General features: G+C 41.9%; 1 protein-coding gene across 12 annotated transcripts in view; it reads right to left on the bottom strand.

Moving 5' to 3' along the window:
• Positions 1–23,334, bottom strand: part of TENM4 (teneurin transmembrane protein 4) — an 879,437-nt gene that overhangs the window by 593,197 nt on the left and 262,906 nt on the right. For 7 of the 12 annotated variants that reach the window (XM_040544433.1, XM_040544442.1, XM_040544434.1 and 4 more), the window contains exon 1: positions 3,446–3,701. The gene's annotated coding sequence lies outside the window, so the exon portion shown is untranslated. Of the gene's footprint in view, positions 1–3,445; positions 3,702–11,389; positions 11,550–23,334 lie in introns of those variants that run through there. The other 5 variants (XM_040544437.1, XM_040544438.1, XM_040544444.1 and 2 more) reach the window with 2 other exon arrangements.

The raw sequence follows: 23,334 nt of genomic DNA, 5'->3' as shown, positions 1-23,334 counted from the left end.
TTGTCTTTTTTTTTTAACCATTTTCAGAGAAATGGTAAACTACCAGATGAAAAATAATCAAAGTGGAATCTTAATTGGAATATTGTACATGTTGTAGAGAGAATGAAATAACATTTTAGTTATTATGCACCCCAGGAAGCCAATCAAATCAAATAAAAGCACAAAAAAATCTCTCACTTTATAAAACAAGAGAACAACATTTTCCCTTGCCAGTGTGCTATCTGCTCACCAAAACAAAAGGAAAGTATCTAATTTAAATGAGTCAAGTAAAATAATTAAGATACAAGGAGTTCAAAAACCCAGTTTTCTCAGTGCAAATCTCCCTCCTTCCCCATATCCACTGAAACCAGTGACAACTCCCTTTTCCATCCATGTAGTAAAATAAATCATCTGAGGGGGGAATCTCCCCTCCCTCCCCAATCAAAACCAGACGAGAAATTTTACTCTTTTCTCTCAATGATATTTTTCCCTGCCTCCCTATCCTGTAAAATCAAAGAAGGCAAATTCTCCCCAGAAAAGGTTTTCTAATCCAGGTCCCCTTGCTAATAAAAAAGGAAATTATGAAGTTCACTTGCGCACCTCCTTTTCCCCTTTCCCCTGCCAAAATCCAGCCTGAGAACCTCTTTTCATACGCACACAGCAACTCTTTCTCCACCCAAACATAAAATCTTCCCTCGAGGTCCCACCAATAAATGACAGATATATTGCAAATCTCCCCTTGCATGGAGATGAACACATGCATGAACGTATATAGGGGAAGGGAGGGTGAGGCATGAAGGCAGGACTCCCTGCAGAAACGGAATACAGCTTAGTGCAGTGGCAGTAACTCCCAATCCTAGTGAGTTGTTTTTTGGGGGAGGAAAGGGAAACTGTACCAGGTTGTGTGCAAAGGTCCCTCCTCTTCTTTCTCTGCCTCAGCTGTGGGTGATGAGCCCACACAGGGAGGTCCTGTGCTGATCTCTGCAGGGAGCACAACCCAGGTAACACCTTCACATGGACATAACTCTGCCCTCCTCGTCCCTAAATCTGCTGGCAACCAGCGCAGACCATAATTTCCCTGCTCATATGCTACCTTGGGGGTCACATTTACAGGGGCACGTAGCAGCGGGGAACCCTCCCGGCCCCAAAACAGCCCGCAGCAGCAAGGACTGATCGAGCAGCGTGGCACAGGCTGGGAGCTGGGAACCGAAGAGGGAAGGGCAGCTCGCAATGGCCACAAACCAGCAAATTCCTCCAGCCTCGTAACACAAGCAGAGCCTGCTTTGAAGGCTTGTCTCACTGCAAAACAGTGCTACAGCAAGAGATGCGTCCTCCTACCTTTACGGGTAGGAACCCTGCCACACACACTAAAAAATATACAGCTGTACTCACTGTTTTTTCCACCTAAGCCCATAAAAGTGCTACAGGCTGAGACGCCAAGTAGGAGGTGCCTGGCTCGGAAGAAGCCAATGAAATAAATTAAATACAAATCACTGGCTGAGCCCCAGCCTCCCCCAGCCAGGCGGGGAGATGTGCGGCTCTCCCATGGCCGATGCCCTGCCCTGGGCTTCTCCTTGCCGGACCCAGAGTGCTGCTGGCACATGTGCATAGGGTAAATCTCAGGTTTTGCAGGCACATATGGCGCACATGTTGGGAGCAGAGCACTTTCCATAGGAGGGGAGGGGCCACGCTACGAGCAAACAATTTTCTTAGGGTCAGGGAGTTGGGATAGGTTGGGGTCTGCCAAGTTCCTCTGCCCAAATCCTGTGCCCCCAAGCCCGGAGCATCTCCCCCCAACTTGCAACCCCCACCAACTTGCTACGCCACAGCAGAAGTTTACTTAGCAGAGCACACAGTCAACTTCCAACTTCAAAGCTTTGCACTCATTTTTGCATTTTCTGTCCCTCCCCTCACATGGGACATTTGTCAGAAAAAAATAAAAATGCAGCTCTAAATTCAGGATGAGACTTCACTGCACAAAGTTAAGAATGGAGATGTGTGTGGGGTGGGGATGTGATATTATTTTATAGTTTAATGTTTTTTTTTTTTTTTTTTTTTCCCCCCCTTTTAATCAGAAAGAATTGAACTTTCCTGGAAGAACCATGAGTAAATGCATTCAAGATGCAGAAAGGTCTTGTCTATCTGGTCAATAAGTATTTAGCAAGCTCTGTTTTGGCTGTATGAAAATTGTGTTTCAAAGACTGGGGATCCCATAAGACAGGAAGGCTGTGGCATAAAAATATATTTTGTTTTTCAAATGGTGTGCTTACATGGTTGTAAATGCTGCAAATTTTTAAGCATGGTCATGGTAAGAAAGAGTAAATACACACTCCCTCATGTACTACTGAAACTGCTTTCTTTTCTTCTTAAGATTTAGCATACCTTAACTACTACTTACTTCAAAGTAAAATATCCCAGGTATTTTAGACCAATATATATATATATATATATATTTAATAAAACTAAATAACAAGATATAAATGCCCTTTGGTAGCATCTTGTTTTTATGTTCTGCAGCCCAAATTTGTATTTCAAAATGCAAATTGCTGAGAATATCAGCACAAGTCTGAACCACTGCATTTCTCCCAGGCACTCTAGTTTTTTTTTTTCAAACGCCTCACTGTTTGGGGGATCTCAATAGTGGCAGGGCATGGCTAGAAGCAGGGCTTTAACATTTAATGCCTAAGAAAGAGAATTGTCACCCAAGTTGCAGCTGAGCACATTTTTTTCATAATTTTGGTTGAAGGCAAAGCCACCCCCGTGGAAAATGGGAGACCCCGTCCCCATCCCTGACTCTAGCACAGATCCAAATGTAAACACACACACACACACTCTCACAACACACCACCCTGCAGCAGGACATGGGGATGGGGCGGAGGGTTCAGACAGAGCAAAAGGAGCTTTGTGCAGCTGAGAAATACCGAGGCACTTCCTTATTTAATTTTTTCCTTTCTTTTTTTTCTCTACCCCCCCCCCCCCCCCCCCCAGCACTTTTACTATTACATAAATAACACCGATTGATTTTAAAGCTGCATCCTTGCTCCAATGTCTCCAAATCTGCACTGCTGCTTCCCCCGGCACAGCCGCACCGCTCGGGGTGCAAAGGGGAAGGGCTGGGGAGGTCGGGTGGGAGAAGCCAGCCCAAACGTACCCTGAAGCAAGGTCTGGCTGGGCTGAGGGTGGCTGGTGCCCAGCGCCCCAGCCTGGAGCCTCCGGCAGCATCCCTGGGCTCCTGCTGGATTGCTGCAAACTGTGCGGAGGGAGCAGCAAGGGCTGGGATGCAAGGGGAGAAAAGCAGGCTGGGCAGAGGGAGGGATGGTGGGGAGGAAAAGGCAAGGATTCAGGGAGCTTCTCCCCAGCCCTGAGCCGTGTGCCTGTCTGCTCGGTGGGGAGAGGAAGGGGGGAAGGGAAAACTGGAGGGAGGCGATCACACAAATGCACTTTTCGGAGCAAAACGCAAGCTTACCATGTCTGCAGGCTTCCCCACCAAAATGCCACTTATGTGTCCAGCGATCCCAAACTGGGCAACTACGGCCAGGCACCGGAGCTCATCTCAGCAGGCAGCTCGGCAACACAGCACCACCACCCCCAAAAATCAAAATCAAAATAAAAAAGACCGGTCCAGCTTCTTTCCTGGCAGGAATCGTCCCTGGTAGGACTGCTCAAAATAAGCAGCTGCAATCCAAAGGCTTTATTTAAAGCTTCCCCCCTCCTCCTCCTCCTCTCCTTTCCTCGCTCTCTCTCTCCCTCTCTCTGTTACACACAGAGAGAAAGAGAGACACACACAGGTTACATGAATGGGAGGCAGGAGCCGGCGCTCCCGGGCTGGGAATGACAGGCACACATGCGGCCCGCTGCTGAGCACCGCGGGCGGCTCGGGGCGGCGTGGGCACGGGGGGCGGCATGGGAATGGCTTGGGCATGGGCATGGGGTGGCATGAGGAGGGGTGTGGGGTGGGAATGGGGTGGAGGTGGGCATGGGGAGGAGATGGGCATGGGGAGGAGATGGGCATAGGAATGGACATGAACATGGAATGGAAATGGACATGGGCAGGAGACGGGCATAGGAATGGGCATGGACATGGAATGGAAATGGACATGGGTGGGAGACGGGCATAGGAATGGGCATGGACATGGAATGGAAATGGACATGGGCAGGAGATGGGCATAGGAATGGACATGAACGTGGAATGGAAATGGACATGGGCATGGGCATGGGCATGGGCATGGAATGGAAATAGACGTGGGCATGGGCATGGGCATGGGGAGGAGATGGTCATGAGCATTTAAGGGAAATGGGCATGGGCATGAAAGGAAAATGGACATGAGCACAGACACAGACATCGGGAAGAAATGGACGTGGGCATGGGGAGATGTGCATGGGCATGAGGAGGAGATGGATGTGGACATAGGCATGGGGAAGAGATGGACGTGGGCATAGGTTTGGGCATGTAGAGGAGATGTGTGTGGGCATGGGGAGGAGACGGTTATGGGCATGGCCACGAGGAAGATATGGGTGTACACATAGGCATGGGGAAGAGATGAACGTGGGTGTAGACATGGGCATGGATGTAGGGAGGAGATGAACATGAGTATGGGGATGACATGGGCATGGGCATAGAGAAGAGATGGACGTGGGCATAGGCATGGGCATGGCCATAGGTATGACCATAGGGAGGAGATAGACATGGCCATAGGGAAGGCGTAATGTGAGCATAGGGAAGGGATGGGTATGGATATGGGTAGCAGGTGGGCAGGAGCATGGGCATGGGAAGGGTATGGACATGGGCATAGCATGTGGAAAGGATGCATAGATCTGTGTGTGGACATACGATAGACATGGCATGGGCATGGGCATTGGATGGGAACAGGCATAGGCATGGGCATGGAGGTGGCACGTGCACAGCATAGGCACAGAAAAGTGATGCGTATGACATGGACATGGCATTGGCATAACATGGGCGTAGTGAAGAGATTGGCATGTCATGGGCATGGGGCAAAGATGGACAGGGACATGGGCATAGAGCACAGCTGGACATGGACTGGGCATGGGAATGGGCACAGCATGGGTAGGGAACGGGTGTGGGTCTGGGTCTGGGCATGGGCATAGGCGTGGAAATGGTAGTGAGATGAAATGTGTGTGGACATGAGTGTGGACATGGGCATCTGAAGGCAATAGGAGGGCAGAGAATGGGAATGAACTTAGTCATGGGTTGAGCATTGGCCTTGGCATGGGAATGGGATGAAATGGGGATAGGAGAGCTGCCTCAGGTGGTGCCTCTGTGCCCTGTCTCTGGTGTGCCTCCCTCTGTCTTCCCAGGGTCAGCTGGGTTCCAGAGTCAGCACATGTAACGAGGAGGAGAAAACCTCTGTTCTTTCCAATCCCAAGTTAGGCAACTTGCACAACGCCTTGCTTTTAGGGTCAGGAAGCATCATTCACAGCGATGCCAGGAGATTATTGTTATTATTATTAATAATAATGCATAATTATGTTGTTTAATAATTTAAACCAAGTTCTCAGGAAGAAGGACTGCAAGATTTCAGTTGCATAATTTAAGATTATGTCTTCATTGAGAGGAAGACCAATGTTGCCAGTTTCTGCCTTTTAAATATTTGTATGATTTTTGTTGTTGTTGTGGTCGTTTTTTGTTGTTGTTGTAGTTTTTTTTTTTTTTTTTTTTTTTTTTAATTTAAACTGTAATGATAAGAAATTACATTCATTTACTGTTTTTATTCAACGTAGTCTGAAGGGGGGAAAGGTGGGTGGTGTGTCTACGTGTCCAGTCCTGCTACTGCTTCGTTGCCTGACCTCAGGCAGGTCCCTGATAATTTATTCTTGCCCAGATTCATAATCTGTTGCTTTTTACACTCAGTCTATCATTTTCTCATGCACCTAATAATCACGCTTTTCTGTTTGAAGTCCCTCCTCAAAATTTACTCCTGCAAAAATTTTTAGCAACAGACTCTGCATGGCTTAAGCTGGCAACACAAATCTTGGAGTGATACTGGATTAGGCCCTAAAACTGCATTGTAAGAAGAGTGTTGAACATAATGGATTGCAGTACTTCATGCAGTGCTTTGAGGTACATGGGGACTGTCCTCTTTATGGCACACCTTTAAATCAGCCAGGTGCAAGTCAGCTATGTTCTGTTTTTTCTTCTTGTCCTAAAATTTCCAGCCTTTGAGGAAGGTAAGACGGTGAGACTGTATTTTATTCCAAACCCAGAAATCAGGGTAAAAAGGCACATGACAAATCAGAACATTAACTTAAACAGTGGAGTTGTCGATGTAACGGTCTGCTTTGCAAAATAGCTGCTACTGTTCACTGTTTTTCTAGTCATACATATTAAAAAACAAATACATCTGCATCGGTCTTGCTGCCTGTGGAATATATTCCACATCAGGAATCTAGACTCTAGACAAAGGTAATTTAGGTCTCTGGAAGGCCAAAGTTTAATTGAGAAATATATATATTGTTAGGAATAGAACGTATCCAAATTCAATGGTAATTGTATAAGCCTTTCAAAAATCATACAGTATGCAAGCTTCCAAAATTTCTGAACAAGAAACATTTCCATTTAAATGCCAAGAGGCAATTTTCCCTCTCTTGTTCAATACTAAATCAGTCACATGAGCAGTTTGCATTTGATTTTAGAAAGGAAATGGAACATCTTCATTTCCAATTGCATATAACTTTTGCTTTTTCTTGTTCTTAGTGCTCTCACTTGTTTGCAGTACTTTCCTGCAGTTTTGAAATTCTTCCATTTGATCTGCCTGTTCACTCCAGCTATTTATTTATTTAACTGTTTATCTATCTATCTATTTATTTATTTTAAGTCCAACAGAATTATTAATAGAACCTAGTAAACCCAAGTGTGCAGTAGCATACTGTTTGTTTGTATGCTGGCTGGTAAATCCAAGTTTAACAGATCAGCACTGTTTGTGTAATTGGCCTTTCCCTGTTAACTGAACTAGACAATGATGCTCTTGGAATAAAGAAAAAAAAAAGAGAGAGAGAACAATAGTAATTTAATGGGACAAAACGACTTTGCTTAGGAAAATCCCCCTGCTTCAGTTCACAGCAAATTACTGTGGTTGCAGAAGTGTGCCGCATACCAATTTGGAGCATATTTTATGAAGATGTTCATTCCAAAATGTCAGTGTTCACCAGCCTGCCATATTGTGCCTGTGTCCTGTACGACAGGTAGATTCTCACAGTCGAATGTTCCTCGTGAACAGAAACTATTTACTCAAATTCCCTTCCAGATAATGCTTATGCAAAGTTCGTAAAGGAGCTACATCTGTGGAATGAGAAGGCAATTGAAAAAACTAAAGCCTATTAGACCTCGTGCTTTAGGAGGCAGGAGAGCAAGTCCTGGAGCTGTGGTTCAGTTTAGCACTTAATAGTCCTGATGTTGGGTTGTGTTTCCCTGCTGACATTTGCTCCCACAAACCTATGAAAACACCTGTCATGAAGTCCCCATTCATCAAGCAAAAAGTAGCAACATCTGCTGTGGTCAGAGGCTTCTTGCTGAAGAAGTTCAGCAGCAGAAGTGTCTTTGGTTGGCTAGGTCAGCCCTTAGCCAAGAGGTGCTGCACCACTGACAACCTCTGCTAAAGATTTTTTTTTTTTTTTTTTTTACTTCCAAGAGAGTAATGCAGAAGGAAAAACTCATATATTTTAATCAATGGAAGTGAAACCATTTGCCTTTCAGAGACTATAAAATAATACACACCCCAGGGTTCAATGCTCTTTTCTACTCCTCCAGAACATTCTTAAGGGGAAATCACTCTTTTCTTGATGAAAGTGCAATTCAAATGTGGAAATATGCCATTCTTCATGCTTTCTCCATAGGGAGCAAAATGATTTCTGTAATTAAACCCTTTTTACCAACATTTCCTGATGAGAATAGCTTTTTTTTAGACAAGGGGAAAAGCCATGTACAAAAGCGTTTGCAAAACCAGGTCTGGAGGGTTTGACCTTTAAGCCTCTGTTTGAATTAGTCATTTTGGTTGAAAGGTGCATGAGAATGAGGCAAGTAAAAGCTGCAGCTTAAGTTTCCAATCAGGCACTGCTGAAAGGACATGGCTGCAGGACAAAGGAAGGTATGAGTACCACTGCTAGCGTTACTCTAGCTATTACAGATAGCATTGGCCCTGAAAACACGCAGCCCAATGTTCAGAGCACTTTATCAGCCCCAAGTGTGTAGCCCAGGGCCCTGTTGGGCTTGTGATGTGGTCTGTACTACAGCATTGCTGCTGCACTGGTTCCCATGGTAGCTAGATCAAAGAAATCCAGCTTCTCTGATATATATCAGGCTGTCATGGCCAGTGTAGACAAAACTGGAGTCAAATACAAAGTTGAGCCCTTATACGAGCTTTTGTAGGACTGGGACCTGAAGTCCACATCATGCTTCTTGTCACCACAAAGTGCATCATGTCATACACAGAGATCAAGATATGGGACCAAACTCTAAGCCACCTGCATGGCTGAGGGCTGAGAGCCTACTCCTGTGTGATGGACAGCAGGGTTGACCTTGAGCTAGATGCAGAGCTGAATCCTGGAATTCCCACTCGGAGATAGGTTACATCTCTCTGCTAAAACCCTTGAGCAAGGTGAGGGAGCAGAAATCGCAGGGGGCTCCTGACACATGCTTCAGGCAGGACTTCCCTCCTCCTACTCCGTAGGATGCCTGCACCTTAATCCAGCCTGCATTAACTGGGAGAGATGTCTCCACCACTGGTACCATGAGATGGATTCCGGTGAGGTGCTAACACTTCATTTATTCTTTCATTTTATTATCTGATGCCCAGCAGGATGTTAAAGGCTGGAGAGGGTCCTTCTGTCTTGACTGAGATGCCTTTTGCAGCATCTCAGAGGATCTCAGGGCTTAGGGAGGACAGAACTGAGCACCTACCCACAGTACTGGGCCTTATACCCACACTTTCTTTGTTTTCAAAGTACCAGCGTCTGTTGTCATACCTGAGAAATCAGCGGAGGCAGAAGATGGAGATGAGAGCCTGCTCCTGCTTACTCAGGAAAAGTTCCCATCAAGTGAGTTGGACATTTGCCTGAGTGAGTGTTGCAGGATTCGGCCCATATGCTTCTCAGCTCTTATATTTGCATAGTGCAGAATATGCTTACAGTACAGTGCCAATAAAACAAAACTATATACAGTAAGCACAGAAAAATCAAGAGCACAGTTAAGACCATTTACAAACAGCAGCTGAGCTCTGCAGCTGACGTCCAGGTTTATAATACTGTCAGAGACCATGCTCTGCTATGGCTAATACGTGCAAGACAATTATTTATAGGCAGTTAGACAGAAGGTCCTGTAAGCATATAGTTTTCTATTCTCCCTTCCTTAAGCTTATTATTTTTTTTCTCTATGAATTATTTATATTTTAAATCTCTAAATGTGTGGTTAAAAGAAAAACAGCACAACAAATTCAAACAAAAAACTATGGAAACCATTTCAGGAGGTCTCTCATGGAAGATCCCCGTCCTTCAAGTGAAAGGGTCTGCTATTGTCTAAACCAGTTGCATACACCATATGTAGCTGACTTCAAATAAGATATTGGTTCATTCATTCTAATGAAGTAGAACAAGGACCCTTTTGCTTCCCAAAATTCCACAGATATCTTATGAAGGAGGAGGAAGATTTGCATCAAGAAGGTGCAGATCATGTCAAGAAGAGTATAAATTGTCCAGAAGATCAAATTACTCCTTTTCATAGAAATATTTTCCTCTCTAAATATTTAAAGCATTTTTTTTTTAATCCATGGGATAGGAGAGAATACTTCTTAATCCACAGTATATGACAGAACAGCCACGAAAAACTGTAACACAATACATCTTCAATAGAACTGACCATTAGAAGAAACTCCAAACAATAATTACTCTATTACTGTACTGTGACTTCACATCCAATTTTGCTCATCTCGCCATACAAAATGGATGGAGTAGATTACTTTTATATTTTTAATAATAATGAAATGTTCAGGATTTGATATAGAAGCCTGGCTACCAGGGTGATAGGTACATATAAGAACCTATTTAGACTAGCTGTGTGAATGCGAATAGCTGTTAAATTGCAATGAAATACTGCATTATATCAAATAATATTTGAGATCAAATAAAACTTGGAAGGCCAATATGCAGTCATATTCAAGGCATAATCTCTTTGTGAAGGGGACTTTTTTCTGATGAAATCTGCTGCTTTAGACAACTGTGTAATATCTCCTTATTTTCCAGTAAAGCCACATATCTTGACAAACTTTAAATGACTCAGTCTCGATTTATGCTTGTGCAATTTCAAAATTCATATGACTAGACCAATTCACATGCTAGATGCTCTTGGGAAATGAAAAGACAGTTATTTCATTCTTAGACAGCCCTGGTCTTATTAAAAGAACAGGTCTGAACTGGAGACACTTCCTTTCCCCTTTAAAGAACAACCTCTGAGACAGCAGAATAAAACTCTCCACTTCCCCAACACCTTCCATTCAGGCATCTCCTTTCCATGTATTGAACCAATTGTTGACCTTTGAGATGGCAAAGTAAGCATATTATTGTAAGATTAGAGAGAGAAAAAGTGAGCTTGTGGCAATGGCACAGCAGATCTGAGTACGATTACTGGCTCTGATGCACGTTTTCATCACTTATTAATTTTGTAGGGCTCAACTCATCTCAATGAATCCTCAGCAGACAGGTAAGGAACATCAAAATTTTCTCTGTCCCCTGTCCAGGCCACCTCCATCAGCAGACATGCATATGAACAGAGAGTGATTGGGCTCTGCTCCTATTTTCTGCTGCTGTCCTCCAGATAAATTGTGTTAGTTTACTGGCAAAATCTAGTTTGTATTATTGTTTGCACTTCAGAGTCAATATGGATATGGAAGAATAAGCTGAAATATATGCCTTGTGCATCATTAATAATAGTGTAGCCTCTCCATAGCTAAGTTACAATTCCCAAACACTTTATTTAATAGTAAGCAATTTATCATGTCTGCTGTACCATGATCAGGTAGTTCAGTATCCCCAATTTACAAAAGGTGCTATTCTCTGCACCTATTTGTACCGCTTACATCAAGACAGATCAACAGTTTGAGTGCTAGCTTTCAGCTCAGAAAATCCAGGTTCAGTTCCCTGGAGTAGCAAAAAATGATCTAGGCTTCAGTTTCCTGTATATAATATACAGATAAAAACACTTCCTCACTTTATCAGATGTTGTGAGGATAAATGCATTAAAGACTGTAAGTCGCACCAGTACTACAATAGCCATAATTATCTCAAACAGATACATGTAGTGCAAGTACAGCGATATTTAATACGTATCCTATGTGTATAAACCATGAGTCAGGGCTGATACAAACACAAGCTATGCTAAAGAGTTAAAAATGGTGCTTACTTGCATGCTCTTTCCTGGCTTACATTCCATTACAGTTTGTATGTCACAGACCAGATTCGGCTCTCAGTCACGATGGAGCACGTCTGCTAAAGTCAGTGGTTTTATCCCAGTTGTACACTTATGTAGGCAGGAGCCCATTGTCCGGGCTGAGACACTCAATCTGCAAGAGAAAGAATAAAAGGGCTCCAGTGTACAAAGTCATTCATTACAATTTGGAATGAACAAGGAAATCAGTGGGGTTGCTGGAGGTTAAGCAAGGGCAGAAATTGGTCTTTTATCATTAAAATGTCATAGAGAAAAAAATATAAAAAAGCAATGGATCTAATGCTACAGATCCCTACTCACATCTCTTTCTCCTATTCATTGCAAGGGGGTCAAAAAGAAACAATCACGTACATTTGCAGTACCAGATGCAAAATTAATTTATAACAGAATTTCATAAGCAAGCAACCTCTTTTGCCTAGGATGAATGAAATTTTTAAATGACCTTTATACACTTTCAGATAAAATAAGATTATTTGGATTGCCATCCTACATAAGTAAATTTTCTACAGTAAGTTTGAACTTAGAGACATGAAAATATTCCTCTGAAGTCAGTGAATATTTTTGAAGATTGGACCTGATTTTTTAAGAGCAAATTCTACAGTGGGGGGGAAAAAAAAAAAAAGGAAAAAAAAAAGAGTGATTACAGAGCTTTAGATACTGAAAGTACATCGGGTTACTGGAAAACGTGAAGTTAAAGTTGTTCTGAAATGCTCCAGCAGCTTCTTTGCACACTTTATGTTACTGGATACCCTTAGCTGTGATGACTTTGTACATAGTACCCAGAGCACGAGATACTTTTGTGGCTATCAAACAGATTTAAATAAAATTATAAGTAATGCCATTTCTTTCAAAAATTCTGTGAGTAATACAGCTTTCTGCAACTTTTTATTCTCTTCATATCAAGACAGCCTCACCCTGCAGCCATTACCCATAAACAAGCATCCAGACTTCAGATAATCACAGCAGTGAGGAGGACTCAAAGCATCCTCACTTATCAACAACTCCTCAGACAGGAGTTTGGGTTCAACCAAAGGTTTCTCCCCTCTTTCCTAGGGAATCTGGTAACCACTGAAGCTTGGTTTTGCTCTTATATCATTTTTACATACGATAATCCTCGCAGCTATGGCATTTCACCTTTCTCTTCTTTTATACTCCCCACCTCTTCATGCCAGAAGTAACTGCAAGGGTCCAAAGGCTGCTGCAAAGAGGAGATGCTACAAAAATCACCGTCTGTATCCAAGAGGCTAAATAAAGTATGTGCTTGATTCTGTACACTCAATGATGAGTGTAACAGGGACCAAACAACCACAAAATTGAACCACTCCCGTACACCAGTACTACTAAGCCCCAAAGAGGGGTTGTACAACTTAAAGCTTTACTATAGCATTAGCATATTTAATGAGTACAGAGTTAGAGACTGATATTTAGGTAGTGGTTCAGGATTTGGTTAGACAGTAGATTTTAAAAAGGTCTTTTTTATTATTTATTTATTTATTTATTTATTGTCTGAAATGTCCAGATATAGGTTATGTTGCCAGTTGGACTTGATCATGCGTGATCCAGCCATTTCCAGAGTGCAAGTGGATCAGAGGGTGGGTTCAGTTATTTGCAGGATCAGATGCTACATTAATATGCTATTTAATTTGTCTTATTTGTCCGGGTAAAGAAAACCATTAAAAAAGGTTTCATGAGCCTATTGGGTCAGATTAAAGGAAGTCACACGAATGCCTTTAAATGACAATACACAAAGGAGTAATGGAGATTGACAAATCCACCTTCCTTTTCCTTTCACTTTTGAATGAGTAGCTACCCCAGTTTGCAGTGACTCTACCAAAGATAGAGCAAGACTTAAACTCACACCTCCAATACAAAATAAGGCACTTACCCTACCACTGTATCTCTCTGCAGAAGTGCCTGACACATGACATTATTTTTTTAAGGGCATAATCCCCCCATCCTATAACTCCTCACTATTAGCACTTAGACCTGACGGCCTCTTTTCCTAAGGAAATAAGGCTTTTACAGGAATGCTGTCTGTCCATCTGGCTCCCCATCTGCCAATCCTGCACCCAGCAGTATATTCTGAACCTGGTGGCTAATTTCACCCTGTTCTCTAGAGGGGCAAAAGCTTAAAAGATATAAATATCCTGAGTTTTATGAAAATCAGTGATGTGGGAGAGGAGAATGGCAAAGTGAAAGGTTTAAGTGAATGGCGGTGGGATAAGCTCGTTAGCTAATTGCTTGGCTTGGGCTGCCAGCTGGCCAGTCTGCATGTGCAAACTGGCCAGCACAGCGACCTGTTAGCAGCCTCTTGGACCTCTGCATGGTGCATCCGGCCAGCCGGAGGGGCAGGAGACTTTTGTGGAGGGAGTGAGTATGTATGAGGTAAGGGAAAAAACTGATAGGGAGACACGCTGAGGGCAAAGAGAATCACAGAATCACAGAATCACAGAATTGTAGGGGTTGGAAGGTACCTCGAGAGATCATCGGATCCAACCCCCCTGCCAAAGCAGGTTCCTTAGAGCAGGCTGCCCAGGTAGGCATCCAGATGGGCCTTGAATATCTGAGAATGTGGTGTTATTGAGGTGGAGGAGCCAAATAAAGGATGGTGGGCATGATTTATTATTATTATTATTATTATTATTATTATTATTATTATTATTATTATTATTATAGGGATTTGTGATTTAAATTGGTAACAGAGAGACCTGCTTGTTCCTCCTGCGTTGGAGGACAGGGCTGGGCTTTGCACCTTCAGTGAGGGTTTTCCTTATCTTTTATCTTCAGAGCCTAAAAACAACCACTCTGGTCCCCATAATCATCTGCCTTGCTTTGGATGATTACCAACAGCGAATGGTTGAGGAAAGAGCATAAAAACATGACCAAAGAACAGACTACAAAAGGAGCCTTATTATTTCCTCCCCACAGCCAATAAAGAGAAGCACCAGATGACAAACTGGACATTTCAAATATTCAGTTTAAAATGATCTTAGTATGGGCATTTTTTGCTGCAGTGTCCATAACACAGCATCCAGATTCCCCATCCCTGTGGCCTCGAGCAGCGCCTGGAGCAGGAGTTTCCCTGACACAGTGGTGAAGTGGTGCAAGCATTGCTGCTCTGCTTACCTCCACGCTCTGGTTGCAGGACCGGGGTTCCGCAGTGAATTGCTGACCATGGTCCAACCATGGAGAATAAAAACCTACGTCTGTCTTGGTCCTGTCATCAGTTAAGTGGATCCCACTGCTATTCAGTCTTTCAAATACATTTTGGCATTATTTAGTACCATCTCTACTTCCATAACGCCTGCTTTTCCCCATTTCCCCACCTTCTTACAACTTAACTCCCCCTTCAGTGTTTAATGTACATTCACCCACAGCACAAAACCTGAAGCACAAGACAGATGGACTCTCCAAAAGTCAGCTTAATTCAGGATTTCAGATGATAAGGTGCCCAAGCCAACCTAGTGATAAAATATGCGGTAAGCAAACCCTGTGATCTATGCAGATAGCTTAAGCTTCTGCAGCGCTAATTGCTATTACAACCTTAAGCTAATATTTGAGCCTTTCTTTTGAGCAAGGACGTGTAACAATTAGATTACAGGATTTGCGGCATTACAAAGACAGATAAAAGCAGCAGTTTTGTCATGGTCTATGGTATTTTGTTTACATAGGAATAATACCAGTGATGATAATAATAATATTAATAATAACTATCCTATTTAGGTCCAAATTCTGATTTGAAGTGCATCAGACTAGATCTGGAATAAACCTCAGTCAAGCTCTCTCAACCTTTTTCAGGGTGAAGCATGTAGATCACTAGTCAGAGACCATCTTGCAGTCGCTGAAGAGCCCAGCACAGTGTGCGATGAGCTCTGTCTACTCACAGTAGTAAATAGTGAGCCAACATTTAAAAAGCATGGCCCATGCTTGGACACTTCTCTGTTCTTATGTCCTAAGCATTGCTGAGAGCTCTGACGGCATTTATTGCACCCTGTTCCTCATGACTGTGTGACAACTCCAGCAATGAGACCTCTCTCTTCTTTTATTTTTTTATTTTTTATTTTTGCTATCATTTATTTTTTATTTTTGCTACAATCCTTATGCTTTCCTCTCTCGCCCTCCAAATATATGTACATAAGTAAAAATACAATATGCTTGACTCCAGTGATAATGCAGAGCACGGAGGGAAAAGCAAACAAACAGTGCTAAACTTCAGAGAAAAAACTGTTTGCTACAACAGCATGCCTGATATAATGCATGTTATGTTTTAATGTGGCCTAGGTCAGTATCTTTAAAACTTTCTACAGTGTATTAAAAAGTAGAGACATCTTCTTATGCATATTTTTTGCAGAATGTTTTTTTTTCTATTTCACACTGCTTTTTTGTTTATTCTCCTAGGCACCCAAGGGGGAAAAAAAATCACCCCATGTCTATAAAAACAACCAGCTTTCCTGATGAACCATAGGTTTCCTTGCTCAGAGATAGGTCAGCTTACACAGCTGAGCATTTGGCCCCTGAAATTTTGCTGCTGCTGAGATCCTGGAAAATAAATGACAACCTTCCCCCAGCACACACTCATACACACACACACACACAAGGAACAAATAGAGATTTTGCTCTAGTTTGCACATTACATTCATCAGCCTATCAGAATTTTTCAAGTATTTACTAATAATGTCTCAGAAGAATCAGTCCCAGAAAGCAAAGGAAAAGTGTGTATCCACTCAAGAATATTAAAACTACTATAAAAACGTTAAAATCAGACATATCTGTTATCAGTGGATTTAAAGCATCTCAGAGCAGCTGACGATCTGGTATCACAGACACAACAAAAAAGCAAAGCAGCTTAATAAAAAAAAAAAAAAAAAAGACAAGTTTCCCTGTTTTAGCATGCCCTTATTTAGTCTATCAGAGATGTATAAGAAACCTAAAAGAAAAGGGAAAGTAGCCAGATAGGATGATATTTCTTCTTACCCATAGGCACCAAGGTCCTTTAAGAGAATTGCATCCTGCAGACTGTAGATACTTGCTTGAAAACTCGAAAAACAGGTTTAAGCAAAACTCTTTTGAGAATTAGATCCAGACTCAAGAGGCTGAAAGCATCACTTGAAACAGGCAGTTTAATTTATTCAAATAAAAGCCACATAGCTCAAGGACAGGTAAGTAGGTAAATAAGCCATCACCAGCCCCTTCTTGGCAAAGAAAGGCACCGTGAAAAGTCTGCATTAAAGTAGATCTCCATGTAGGAAATGAAGGAGCCTCAGGTATAGACATTTGATTTATTTTTTTCTGGCTGTGGCACAGGGGAGCATGCACTGGCTCAACCTGTTGTAATAGAACATGTGGGTTGCTAGTTGTTGCGATGCTATTGCAGCAGCCTCTTCATTAAAAGAGGCTGTGTCTTTAGCAGCAACGATTAATTTCCTACATATAAAATCAAGGCACTGCCGATGCTGGCATTGTTCTTTGCTGTTCTTTTCTTCCCTTTCCTCACCTTTTATTTTTCTTCTTTCTTACTTGTGCAAGCAGGAAGAAATGCAGTGAAGGAAGGATAAGTACTATATGTTTCTGATTTGCTGAGCTGACAATCCTTTCGCTACTTGATTTTACTTTAATAGGATCTTCTTGTTACCCACCTACTGTAGCTCAGTGTGGAAAATCCATGCATCAAAAGGTTGAAAGCTTGAGGCAAAACTTGCCTCCCTGCAGCTCTAGATGGGGTGAGGGAGAGACAAAGTCATCTGGTTGCTTTGCAAACAGCATTAAGGCAGTTCAAGGAAGTCTGGGTTAAGGACATTATCTTCCCCATAAATTAATCTCCAGCAGGCTTCTACACTTTCTAAAGGCAGAGAAGCAAAGGGAAGAGTCAAATATATTTTAAAAGTGTAGAACTGTCAAGGAGAAGTGGTCAAAGGGTTTCTTCTTGTGAGACAAGTGTGTTCACTTTGAGCAGGGGTATGCGTGTGCATGCATATGCATACACAAAAGGGATCCTGCAACAGAAAGGTGCAAGTGCGACAGGCAAAAAGGAGAAAAAATATTACAACCCAGCATACCTGGGCAGCCTTCAGTTGTGTGTTGGTGTACAGGCCTATGAGTGTGCATCTGCATGTGGTGTCACTTGGAGGCACTGCTGGGACCACCTGCACAAGCCCCGAGACTTCTCAGGGGTGTCCCCCTGTAGCCCCCCTCTGATGAGTAGCAGAAGGAAAGCACTCTAATTCACTGTACCTTCTGGAACGTGATATTCAAAGATTGCACGTAAAACCAAGACTGTGTTCAGAGCCCCGTCTCCACTTGTTTTTCACAGCATTTACTCTGGGACTTAAAATCCAATGCCTACATCAGTCTTGCAGGAGGGCATACGTGAGAGGCAGCTTGGAGACACCTCATTGATTGGTCCGGGGGACGTGGAGGGCAAAACGAAGGCACCAAAGGGGATTAAATCAGGCGTTTGTGTCGGCGGTGGACGTTTCAGTTCTGCAAATACGAGACCCGACACTTTTCCCTGCTGCAGCACACAGCAGCAGGACGGAGCACGCTGGGAAGCGCGTGTGTACCACTTCCCTCTGCTGGAGGCAGCCCAGACTGTTACCTGCCTCCATGCAAGGATATTTCTACCGGCATCGAAAACGCTCCAGCCCCCATCATCCCGCACAGCAGCAATAATGAAGTGGCCGCAAATCATTTCGGTAACTGCAGTTTATATAAAACCCTCGGTGCTGATCGCGAGGGGGAACAGAGCAGCTCTAAAAGCACAGGGAAATACAGGGCTAGAGGAAAGGGAAGTGTGCTGCAGAGATTGTTTAAGCTGACACGTTCTGAAAGGAGCCAGAATACCACAGCCTGGGCATGTAACACTTCTTAAAAGAAGAATGAACCATCTGATTGCTCACAGCTTTGCACAGCCACATGCATACCCCCCGCCACCAAAACTCTTTGTAGCACCAGTCGGGGAGTGCTTTTATTTTTATTTATTTATTTATTTATTTCATATGCTGCTGTCCATATAGCCGTGCACAGACCAGGATTGTTTTCAGCAAGATCACAGGTCAAGGAGATGTGGGGGATGGAATAAACTGGTGGAAAGAAGAATCTGTCTGCAAGTCATCTTCCTTGCTCTTCTCTTGCATCATCTTAAAACATTAAAATGCCTCCTGTGATACTGTATAACTGATAGGTTTTCCCATCTAATCCGTTGCTTATAGATTGTAAACATCAGTGTTTTTATGACAAAGACCAGCTATGGCTGTAGAAAGGTATAACCCAGATGGAAATTGATTTTTTTTTTTCTATCTCAAGTATACAGAACATTTCCTGATGTTTAAGGTATTATATTTCCACTTAGATGAATACTCATGACTTGCTCCATTAGCTTTGTGGGACCAGCCCCAACTAGGTCCACTGCCCTTGCAAGCCCACTGGCTGCTACAGGATTTAAGAGTACAGGTAGTCGGAAAGTCCTGGCAACCCAGGGCTGGCCAGCAGCCTGTGCATCTCTTGTGGGTGGCCTTCTGGTCCTCTGCTGTTTTTTTTTTTTTTTTGTTTGTTTGTTTGTTTTTTTCTGATAACATCCTTGTCATCACCCTCTCATGGGTTTCTCTAGGAGGAATTGTCAGCTGATAGCACTTTACCATCTATATGCTGAACGCTATAAAGATTTGTTATGAGCCAGAGAGACATTGGAAAGGTAAGCGCTACATTTATTACAAAGTTATTATTCATTAGAAGAAGAAAAAGAAAAAGGAAAAAAAAAAAAAAGTAAAGTCAAGTTTATATTTTATGGACCAACCTACCTTGTTTATCTCACAGTTTCCTCAGATAACCCGATTTTGCAAAGGATGTGTATTCTCCCTAGCTTTCCTGCTATCTCGGTGGCTATAAGTCTGCTGTAGACTAGCTGACCATGCTGCCTCTTCTGTCACGTTTACCCGCATTGCTGTAAAACAAGGCTCGTTCTGTGCTTCGTAGCAAAGCTTCAGCTGTAAATCCAGCCTCAGTAAAACATCAGCAAATATCTCTTCTGTATGAAAAATGGGGAATGAGGAAATATGAGAGATTCCATCACATTTCACTATTAATTTATTTTTTTAAAGAGGAGATGGGTGGCATTTGTCTGACAAACTGAATTATGAGGCTGATCTAAACTGCTAGAGATGATTGTGGCAAATAGGAAGGACAAGGCTGTCCAGATTATTTGCTCAATAAGAACATAAAGATGGAAATAAAGACGAAGCGAGATTTCTGTGGCTCTTAATCTGATGTGTAGAATGGACCCCTGGTCAGACATATGTATTTACATCAACATTTCACTTAGGATCAGAAAGCTGCTATTAAGGCAAATCTGTTGACAGTCCCCACCCATTATGGTTTGTTTTGCATCTCAGTGTAGCCTTATAGCAAACTGGATCTTTTTCAGATAACAGTGAAGGGGAAGATAGGCTCCAGAAGTTCGCTTAATATATTCCATCTACTAATGAGCATCTACTCTATGGGACTAGAGCAGATCTAGCTTGAAGCAAGCTATCAAGAAGCTTATAATGAAGTTGTCAGGTCTTTAGAATAAGGTCCTTCAGTCTATGAATCTGTTCCCGTTATGCTGTATTATTTCACCTATGTAGCTGTAGCTCAGAAGACCAGAAGTCAAAGCGTTGTTCTTCACTCAGGTAGAAGTATCAAGAAAACCATGTGTTTAAAAATGAAATGACAGCCTGAGGGACATATGAAAGGGGATTGATTCCCCTGAGGTGAGCCCAAGGGATCCTAGGCTATGTCAGTACCAGCATTTCTACAAAAACTAGAGGGCTGAACTAGTAGGGTAGATCTTGCTATGATGATGGAAGAAGACATAAAACAACCTAAAACCATGTTATATCAAGATATTCCTAGACTTTAAAGCAGAATTCCTCATGAAGTTCCATCACGCAGTCAGGAATTTTCATAGAAAAGTCATCAAATCTAAATGGAAAATTAGGGAAAGAAGATGATAGTCTTCTGTCACTGATGATAATCACTGTCCCCACCAATTGAATAACTTGAACCTGAATTTCAAGACATCACACAGTAGCAAAACAGAAAATACGGTTTATTAGCTCATCATTAAAAATAATGACTACATTTATCCCATGTTCAACTGTACTGTAGCCAAACAAACTGTAGAAATAAAGTTATTGTACAGTGGTCATGTATGCCATTGGGGTAGAGTTTAATCTCATTGGAAGTGTGGAAAATTACCTTTCCACTTATTATGTTGAATTAATGACAGCCTCCACAGTCAGTTCTTTATTCATGGTTAAAAAAAAAAAAAAAAAAAAAAAAAAAGAGAGAGAGAGAGAAAAAAAAAGAAAAAGAAAAAAGATAAGGAAAAAATATAGAAAAATATAGGTAGCAGAATGTTTGTTTTAATATGTATGTTAAAAGGACATCTGAATGAATAGGAAACAGCAGATTTTCTTCTTTCTTCCTTCTTTCTGGCGAAGTATTTCTGGGTTTCTTACAAGCAAAAAAAAAAAAAAAAAAGGTAGTAACTAAATGATAGAACATACTGACCCCAGCACAGATGCTTTATCTGCAATCACATTTGGTCTGTGTCTGATATCCCTGATTACCTACCACTTTAGGCATTCACCTGGCAATGAATATCCCTGCAGTGAGGGTATAATACTGTAAATGCTACTAACATTTAAATCTCTCTAACATTTAAAATAGTTGCCATCCTATTTCCCAAGCATTCCGTGTCAATCCTACTTTCCCTTGACCAGAAAAGTAAGAGGCATATAAAAGATATCAGAAGGTGAATGGTAACTGTTCCCTTGTAAAAGGAACAAAAAAATAAAATACTTGTCTCTCACATTTGAGTGACTGTCTGCAGGAGGGTGGGCCTGAGCAGGGACAGTGATGAAGAGAGAGACCTGAGGCAATGCAAGAACTGGACTGGGAGCTTCCGAGACACTGTCACATTTGGCTGAGGACCGAGAGGTTTGGCAGTGATACAACCAGTCCATCATCCTGCTGGAGAAAGAACGAGGCCATGAGGCTGATTAGGGAGGAAACAATGACCTTAATTTTGTTTCCAAGGAGGCTACCCCTTCCTTAAGTTGATTTGAAAAGAAAAAGTTAAAGAAAAAAAAAAAAAAAGAGAAAAAAAAAGCACAATGTTCTTTGTAGAAGTGAAATACAAAATAATATGATGTATGTTTAGCAACAAATGAAAACTATTTTGATCTTCATCTGTTAAGGCAATGCAAAGGTACTGTCAGAGAAGTATGTTGCCTTCATGGTCTTCTTGTCTCCCAAGACATGATGCTCACAGGGGTCTGAACAAAAGATGCCACAGTGAAATTCCAGTCCTTAGGCAAGGCACTTCTGAGCCTCAGTTTTCCTCATCCAGGAAAATTAAATAACACATACTTTCTGAACTTTTCACACTTCTTTGAAATCCTGTAGTAGAAAGAAGGTAAATTCTGCTAAAATGTTTAATACCACAGAATTATGTTGTCCCATCCATAAGAGTGTTTTCAGAAGAGAGAAGACAGATATTCAGAAAATAGTTGAATAGCATTTCACTATCAGCTTTGTGAAGCTCCATCAGACCTGCCAGCTGCAATAAATATTATAGAGCAAAGTACAACTTCACCATTCTTATTAAATTTGGCTTTACATTAGCAAGATATGTAAAGGCCTTAATGTGCCAGAGGTATCCCCACTCCGGACTGCACATTTCCTGCTTTTTTTTTTTTTCTTTTTCTTTTTTTTCTATTTGTCTGTGTCTTGTACTTTCCTCTATACAAAGGTTTGCCATGATTTGTAAGCAATCTATGCAGAGGTAGGCCCAGCTGAGAAGTATTATTACACTCAGACATTTTTATGTATTGGCAGAAGATGAAATACACCCATCTTCTCAATACTCTCTCTATATATATAGTATTTAATTGTCCTTACTGTCTTTGTAACCATAGGATCAGTAGCTTGCATTTATATTTAAACCTTTTCTTTCTTTTCTATTTTATTTTTTATTTTTTTTGACCTACTACAGTAGTGTTCAAATTAAACCAAGAGAACTTTGTTTAGTTTTGTTCCATACTATAAAGTTTCTAACATCACTGGTTCAGAGCATAACTCTTCAGACCAGGATTCTGGACAACTGCTCCTGAGCAACTGTGTCCTCAAGTCATCTTACCTTTCTTGTAAACTGAGGAGAGCAGTGATTTGTAAAACTACCTTGAGATCTATGGCTAGGAAGTGTCAGGTAGATGCCAAGTGTGACTATAAATATAATTTGGACAGCAAAAGGGGCTGGAGCCAAGCTCTTTCAGAAGGACATTTTTAAACTGAGGATGCTGAAAATCTCGGATTCCCTAAGCTAAAATGCTTTCAAAGCCTGCCAAATCATTTGCATTGATTTCAGTGAGAGAATTCATGAGGGAAGAGACTATTGTCAAGAGGACAAGTGGCCTTTACCAAGCTTTCTTTGACCACTAAAATCAGGAAGATCGATATTAGGTATTACATCAAATTTAAGATTGTTACAAGACTGATTTCTTTGTCTAGCAGGACTCTAGAACTTCATCAAGGATTTGGGGCCACTATTAAAATAAAGAGTAAATATGTGTTCCTACACAGAAAAGCAGTCCAGTAATTTTTCCTTCTCTCCATCACCACTTATTCCTAGTTAAAAAGTCCATAATAAGCAGTAACTCCCACAGCTCTGCTAAAATTTTGTAAGCAAAGTCACTGCAGCTCATGCAAGATCCATTCCTCATTCTTCAGGTTCAATGACTGCTGGGTCAGTGCTGTTAATACGAATTTCTATGCTGATGCAGCCATAGCATTAAATGACAAGGATGACAGTATTGCTAATTTATGCAGGCACTGAAAAGAGAGCTAACCCATAATTTTGT

This window comes from Cygnus olor, chromosome 1 (assembly GCF_009769625.2).
Source record: "Cygnus olor isolate bCygOlo1 chromosome 1, bCygOlo1.pri.v2, whole genome shotgun sequence".
Lineage (NCBI taxonomy): Eukaryota > Metazoa > Chordata > Aves > Anseriformes > Anatidae > Cygnus > Cygnus olor.
The sequence above is the reverse complement of the archived record's forward strand: the minus strand, read 5'-3'. Positions and strand labels throughout refer to the sequence as shown.